Raw genomic sequence first — 7,339 nt, 5'->3', positions numbered from 1 at the left:
GGACCCTCGTGAGCCACCAGACGTTCGGTACCCGTCGAACGTCCGACGCCTGTCTGTGCACAGTGTATCAGGCCGAGCCCATGTATCCCTTCTCCCTCACTTACCCCTTCGTGGCCCTAGACTATATATACTCCTCCACCTCCACCATCTGAGGGTTAGCATTGTTCTAGCTCATTTCAGAGATAGAGCTACGCTCATCCACTTAGGATCTCCTCCTTGCGAGAGACCGCGGCCTCTTCGGAGAAGATCCCTTTGGATTCAAGCCCCCTTTCTAAGGGAAGATCCCCTCATGGATTCAAGACCTCCTCACGAAGAAGACCGGTTATCGTGTATCGTCCGTCGTTGACTTTGGATCGTGTATCGTCCCTATGTATCCGAGGATCTAGCACATGTGTGATCTATTCATGGTGGTTTGAGTGTTCCTCTTTGTCTCCCTTTGTGTTTCCCTCGTTTTCCCCTTTGTGTTCTTCGTGTTCTTCGCGGGATTCCGCTCCTTTCGTGAAAGATCGGGTGGTAGGGTTCCTACCCTACATCACCTTTGGCAGGCGAAGACCACATTTTGTCAGGATAGCTTGTACTAGTTGTCCCCCTTCGAAATTGGCCGTTGTGGGATCCCTTCCCGCCTAAACATTTAGGAAGAGGACCAGGGCCTCTATAAATAGGGATAGCCACCACCGTAGTCAAGGATTGGCTCACCTGGGATGGATCATTGAGACCGTCCTCACACACACAAGCTCACCGAGCTAAAGAACACCTCTCCTCAGGAGTCTATTCATCCCTTGTACTAGTTCATTCTTAGCCCGCGAGGCAATCCACCACACCACACTGGAGTAGGGTATTACACCACAACGGTGGCCCGAACCAGTATAAACTCTCGTGTCTCTTGTTCCTTGGGTTCGGCCAGCTAGGCCTAGGGATCATTGCGAGAGTGAGCGAGGAAGAGAGAGATCTTCGTGCGCACCCCAGTGTTTGAACCTCAAGGGTTTGCTGGAACCCACGATCCGACATCCATGTTATGCTTTGTGATGCTTTGATTACTCTGTTATTCGTTGTGTTCCCCCTCCGTACTTCTTTAAGTTAGACCCCGAGACTGCTGACGACCCCCAGTTCGACTATGGTGTAGACCACCCCTCCTTCTCAGCAGAGCTTCCAGCCTAGCAAACCCCCCTTGATCAACCAGATATCGCCCACTCTCTTCTCTCTTATTCTTGCATTAGGTTTGCTACTATTGTTGATTCGATAGCTCCTATTCTGTTGCATTAACATGTCATTGTTGCTACTGTTGTTACCTATACCTGCAATCCTAAATGCTTAGTATAGGATGCTAGTATTCCATCAGTGGTCCTACATTCTTGTCCGTCTGCCATGCTATACTATTGGGCCGTGATCACTCGGGAGGTGATCACGGGTATATACATACATACATACATACATACATACATACATATTATATAGGTTACATGATGTGACCAAAGTTGGGTCGGCTCATTGAGTACCCGCAAGTGATTTTGATGTGGGGGGCTGAAGGGGCAAGTGGTTCCATCTAGGTAGTGATGGGCCTGGGTTCCCAGAAGCCCCCTGATTGTTACTTTGTGGCGGAGTGACAGGGGAGGTTGCGACCACCTAGGAGACAGGTGGATCTGGTACCTGGTCGACGTCCGCGGTTACTTCAAATTAACATGCTTACCGAGATCTTGGTATTTGATCTGAGTCTGGCCACTAGCCTATACGCACTAACCAACTATGCAGGAACAGTTATGGGCACTTGACGTCGTGGTATCAGCCGAAGCCTTCTTGACGTCAGCGACTGAGCGGTGCGTGCCGGGTTGGACTAGAACGTCTGATCTTGTATAAGGGGGCTAGGTCTGCTCACCGGTCGCATTCGCAACGTGCAGGTGCGCAATGGGCGATGGGCCCATACCCCTGCGCGCTTTGGATTTAGACCGGCGTGCTGACCTCTCTATTGAGCCTAGGTAGGGCTGCGACGTGTTGATCTTCCGAGGCCGGGTATGACCCAGTAATGCATGCCCGACTAGAGGGATCGAGCATGTTGGGTATTGTGGTGCACCCCTGGGAAGTTTATCTATTCAAATAGTTGTGTCCCTCGGTAAAAGGACGACCCAGAGTTGTACTTCGTCCTTATGACAACTAGAATCGGATAGTTAATAAAACACACCTCTTACAAGTTCCAAATACAACCTAGTGATCGCTTTCCCACAGGGGGACGAGGGGAGGATCGCCGGGTAGGATTATGCTATGCGTTGACACTTGTTACTACTTGCAACTCTCTTCTACATGCTTCAAGACGGAGGCTGCCAGAAGCATAGTCTTTGATAGGCCTAGCTATCCCCCTCTTATTTTGGCATTCTCCAGTTCAGTCTACAGATACTACCCATTTCATTGATACCAATGCATATGTAGTGTAGATCCTTACTTGCGAGTACTTTGGATGAGTACTCACAGTTGCTTTGCTCCCTCTTTTCCCCCTTTCCTTCTCTTCTCGGATGTCGCAACCAGATGATGGAGTCCAGGAGCTAGAGCATCCCGAGGATGATTCTACATGGAGTTTGACTTCGAGGAGTAATTAGGAGGTCCTAGGCAGGAGGCCTTGCCTTTTTGATCATTGCTACTTTTGTGATAGCCTTCTTAAGGCAAACTTGTTTAACTTATGTCGGTACTCAAATATTATTGCTTCCTCTAACTCGTTTATGATAGAGTGCTTGTATTCGAGCCCTCAAGGCCCCTGGCTTGTAATATAAAGCTTTATTTTATTTGTGTCTAGAGTTGTGTTGCGATATCTTCCCGTGAATCCTTGATCTTGATCATACACATTTGCGTGTATGATTAGTGTATGATTAAATCGAGGGCGTCACAAGTTGGTATTAGAGCCGACTGCATATAGGAATCCCCCTTCCAAACTCCTTGGCCGAAGTCGAGTCTAGTCACTACAAAACTTTTACCAACATGGTTGTGTGTCTTACATGCCCACGTCGCCATTGGTTGGTATTAGGATCTTTTATTCCCCGTCTTTACTCTAGGACTCTGATCTCTCTTCTATTCGGGTTAAATGATTTTACTAACTCTGACTCTAGGTTCTCGTAACTACTTCATCCCGGAGAGCCCCTCACTCCAGATGATTACTTGGTGCACTAGAAGATTCCGAAGTTACTCTCTGATGTTCCCTCGATACTTTGTGCCATCGCTTTTGCAATTCCTTTCCATCGATAAACCCCAATTGGATAACCAAGTACACTTTACATTCATACAATCATTTCCCGTTGACCTTGTTATTACAAGATACCCCGAAATTCTCTCCATTGTTAAGATAATACTTTGTGCCTAGTGCCTTGCAGTTCTTTGCCACATGAATACACCTACGGATAATTTCTTACACTTACTGAGTATCCACTCATCCCCATTTGATTCATGTATGTCACCAATCTTCAAAATTCTATTCGATCTTCCGAAAATCCTCAGCAGCCTATTGCTCTTGAAATTCTTTCTTGCTTACATTATGGTTAATCACATAAGTCTAGTAATCTTATTGGCATCCTTTGTTACTATCATCTTGAGTCCGTCGATTTAGTATGCTGCGGATGCTCGCAATCCTTGGGTTTTATCCTTCCGGCTCAGACGTCATTTGGATATGAGCTGGTTCCTGACCAATCAATTCCTTGATCGATTATGCTTCTAAGTCTATTAAACTTATTCATTTTCGATTAGAATGTTTTCTTTTGATCCCTTGATTTGGAAATCATAAATTCCTTTGCAGTTGAGCTTTGAATTAGTCAGTTGTTCTATAGTCGGATCTCCTTGCATTCTTTGTTCCTCGGGTTGTGTGCCGATGCTCACATCAGCTTGTTATGAACCATCAAATCCTTTGTTGAATTATCATTTGACAGTGTCCTTCGTATACAAAAACCTCGAGGAGTTCTTTCCAGGATACATAATACCATTGGTAAATGATATTCTATGATTTGGCCAACCTTTACTTGTGGCATATAAGTAGACAAGAGGAGATGTTTGGCAAGATAAGAAGAACTCTTCTTTCGAAGATCATCATTGATAGCTTTTATGAACTCATGCTCTCGTTCTAAATTTAGCTTCTCGAAGCATAGATTCTCATGAGTCTTTAAGAGCTCTCTATGATCCTCTAGAGTTGTTTCATTAGCTAACTTAAGAGTGTTTACTTCTTTAGTTAGACACTCGATCTCCTTCTTATCATTGTCATTCGTTTCATCTTGATTAGCATGAATATTAGCAATTTCATCATAGTTTTCATCACTAGTATTGTCAACAAGTAAATCATCATCACCTAGCAAATCATCTTCATCCCTATTGAAATCAACATACTCGAGGTGTGATACCTGAGGGCCTTTAGCCATGAAGCATCTTCTAATTCCTTCATATGGTGAGTCAAATATGTTGTAGGAGTTGGATGACACAAGTGCAAGTCGGGCAACACCTTCATCTTGAGTATATTCGGAGTCTGAGTGATAGCTTCTCTCAGACTAGTTGTTGGAGTCGGAACCGGATACCCATTCACCAACATGAGCTTGATTTCTTCGTCTTGTGTAGCTCTTTGATGACTTGTCCTTCCTTTCCGAATCCTTGCTTCTACGAGAGGGTCTTCGTTCATAATGATCATCTCTACTCCTTCTCTCTCTTGGTGGTGATTCATCGCTTTTACTTCTCCTCTTAGGTGAATCTTCTCTTTTCTTGTAGGGAGTCATACACTCATTTGAGTAGTGTCCGGGTCTTCCACAATTGTAGCAATTACGATCACGAGTAGAAGATCTTTTTATAATTGTAGGATCTTGACTTGGAGCTTCTCCCTTTGCTTCTATTCTTGTAGAACTTGTTGAAGTTCTTCATCATTAAGCTCAATTCTTCATTGAAGACTTGTTTCTCACTTGATGTTGTAGGATCTTCACTTGAAGCTTTGTAGGCACCACTATACTTGTTGTGGATCTCTTCCTTATCCTTGAGTGACATCTCATGAGCAACAATTCTACCAAGACTTCTGTGGGCTTGAGATCTTTGTAATTGGGCATCATTTGGATCAAGGTGCACACAATATCATATTTTTCCATCCAAGGCTCTTAGGATCTTCTTGATGATGAATTTGTCGGTCATCTCTTGGCTTCCTAAGCCGGCAATCTCATTTGTGATGAGAGCAAGCCTAGAGTACATCTCAGCAACTCCTTCACCATCCTTCATCTTGAGCTTGTCAAGTTGACTTTGAAGCACATCCAATTTGGATTCCTTGACGTAGTCGGTACCTTCGTGCATATCAAACAAAGTATCCCAAATTTCCTTTGCATTCTCAAGGCAGCTAATTTTGTTGAATTCTTCGGGGCACAATCCGTTGAAGAGAATATCGCAAGCTTGAGCATTATATTGCAACATCTTCATTTCTTCCACTGTTGCTTCACGATCCGGTTTTTTCCATCCTCGAAGAAATCACCTTGCAAGCCAATACGCACAAGATCCCAAACGACGGGGTTATGACCAAGAATATGTATTTTTCATCTTATGCTTCCAACTAGCAAAATTAGTACCATCAAAGTAAGGACCTCTACAGTGGTAATTTCCCTCGCAAGACACCCTACTCTCCTAGGTTATGAAACCAAGGCTATGATCCCCAAAGCTATGGAAATCAAGGCAAATGGAGACCAAAGCACTGATACACTTGTAGGATCGAAAGTAGGTCTAGAGGGGGGTGATTAGACTACTTAACCAAATAAAAATCTAACATTTTCCCAATTTTAGTTGTGGGAAGATTTTAGCAATTAACACAAGTCAAGCAATCAACCTACACATGCAAATCTAAGAGTGTAGCAGCGGGAAGTAAAACATTGCATATGAAGGTAAAGGGAAGGGTTTGGAGAGTGCAAACGCGATGATGACACAGAGATTTTTGGCGTGGTTCCGATAGGTGGTGCTATCGTACATCCACGTTGATGGAGACTTCAACACACAAAGGGTAATAGTTGCGCGAGTCCACGGAGGGCTCCACCCACGAAGGGTCCACGAAGAAGCAACCTTGTCTATCCCACCATGGCCAACGCCCACAAAGGACTTGCCTCACTCGGGTAGATCTTCACGAAGTAGGTGATCTCCTTGCCCTTACAAACTTCTTGGTTCAACTCCACAATCTTGTCGGAGGCTCCCAAGCGACAAGTAAGGAATCTAGGAGACACCACTCTCCAAAAGGTAATAGATGTTGTGTTGATGATGAAATCCTTGATCTTGCGCTTCCAATGATAGTCTCCCAAACACTCAACTCTCTCTCTCATGGATTTGGATATGGTGGAAAGATGATTTGAGTGGAAAGCAACTTGGGGAAGGCTAGAAATCAAGATTCATGTGGTTGGATTGGAATATCTTGATCTCAACACATGTAGGTGGTTCTCACTCAGAAAATGTAGGTTGGAAGTGTAGGCACGTTCTGATGGCTCTCTCACATATGGGGAAGGGGGAGGGGTATATATAGCCTCCACAAAAAATCCAATCATTACACACATTTGACCCAACTCCGTCAAACCGAATAGAAGAACTCGGTGAGACCGATTTAGTTCAAAATGTGAACGTTAGGAATCTCGGTGGGACCGACTGGAACAACTCGGTGGGACCAGTGTGCTAGGGCTAGGGCCAAACATCATCTTGATGGAGCCAATTGCGTGAACTCGGTGAGACTGATTTCAGCACAGAGCAAACAAAGAGTTGGTCAAGCAAACTCGGTGTGACCGACCGCTCATTTTAGTGAGACCGAAATGTTACAAAAAGCAAAACAGAGAGTTTGCAGGGCCATCTCATGAGACCAAGATCCGTATCGGTGTGACCGAGGTGTTAGGTTTTCTGGCAGTGGCTATGTCAAATGAACTCGGTGGCACCAGATAGGATATTTCGGTGGGGCCGAGTTTGACTTTGGGATTTGGACATATTTGGAAATGAGAAAGTGGTTGAGGGCTTTGGAGCAATATCACTAAGCATTTTGAGCAAGTAGACCATTAAGCAACACCTCGTCCCCTTTTAAAAGTATTGGCTTTCCTATGGACTCAATGTGATCTTGGATCACTAAAATATAAATGAAGATTCTTGAGCTTTGCCAATATGTGTCCTTAGCATTTTGAATGTCCATGCCACGCCATTGTTGAACTTGTCTGACATACACAAGATAAAAACATTAGTCCAACAAAAGATATGTTGACATTAATTACCAAAATCACCCAGGGATCACTTGTGCTTTCACCACCTGATCTAGTAGGTCTCTCTCTTTCACCAGCTGATCTAGTAGGTCTCTCTCTCTTTCACCTTCTCTTTTTACCAAGGTTTC

Source organism: Triticum urartu, chromosome 7A (assembly GCF_056163025.1).
Source record: "Triticum urartu cultivar PI428250 chromosome 7A, HENAU_Tu73, whole genome shotgun sequence".
In the NCBI taxonomy this organism is placed as follows: domain Eukaryota; kingdom Viridiplantae; phylum Streptophyta; class Magnoliopsida; order Poales; family Poaceae; genus Triticum; species Triticum urartu.
This window is presented reverse-complemented; position numbering follows the sequence as displayed.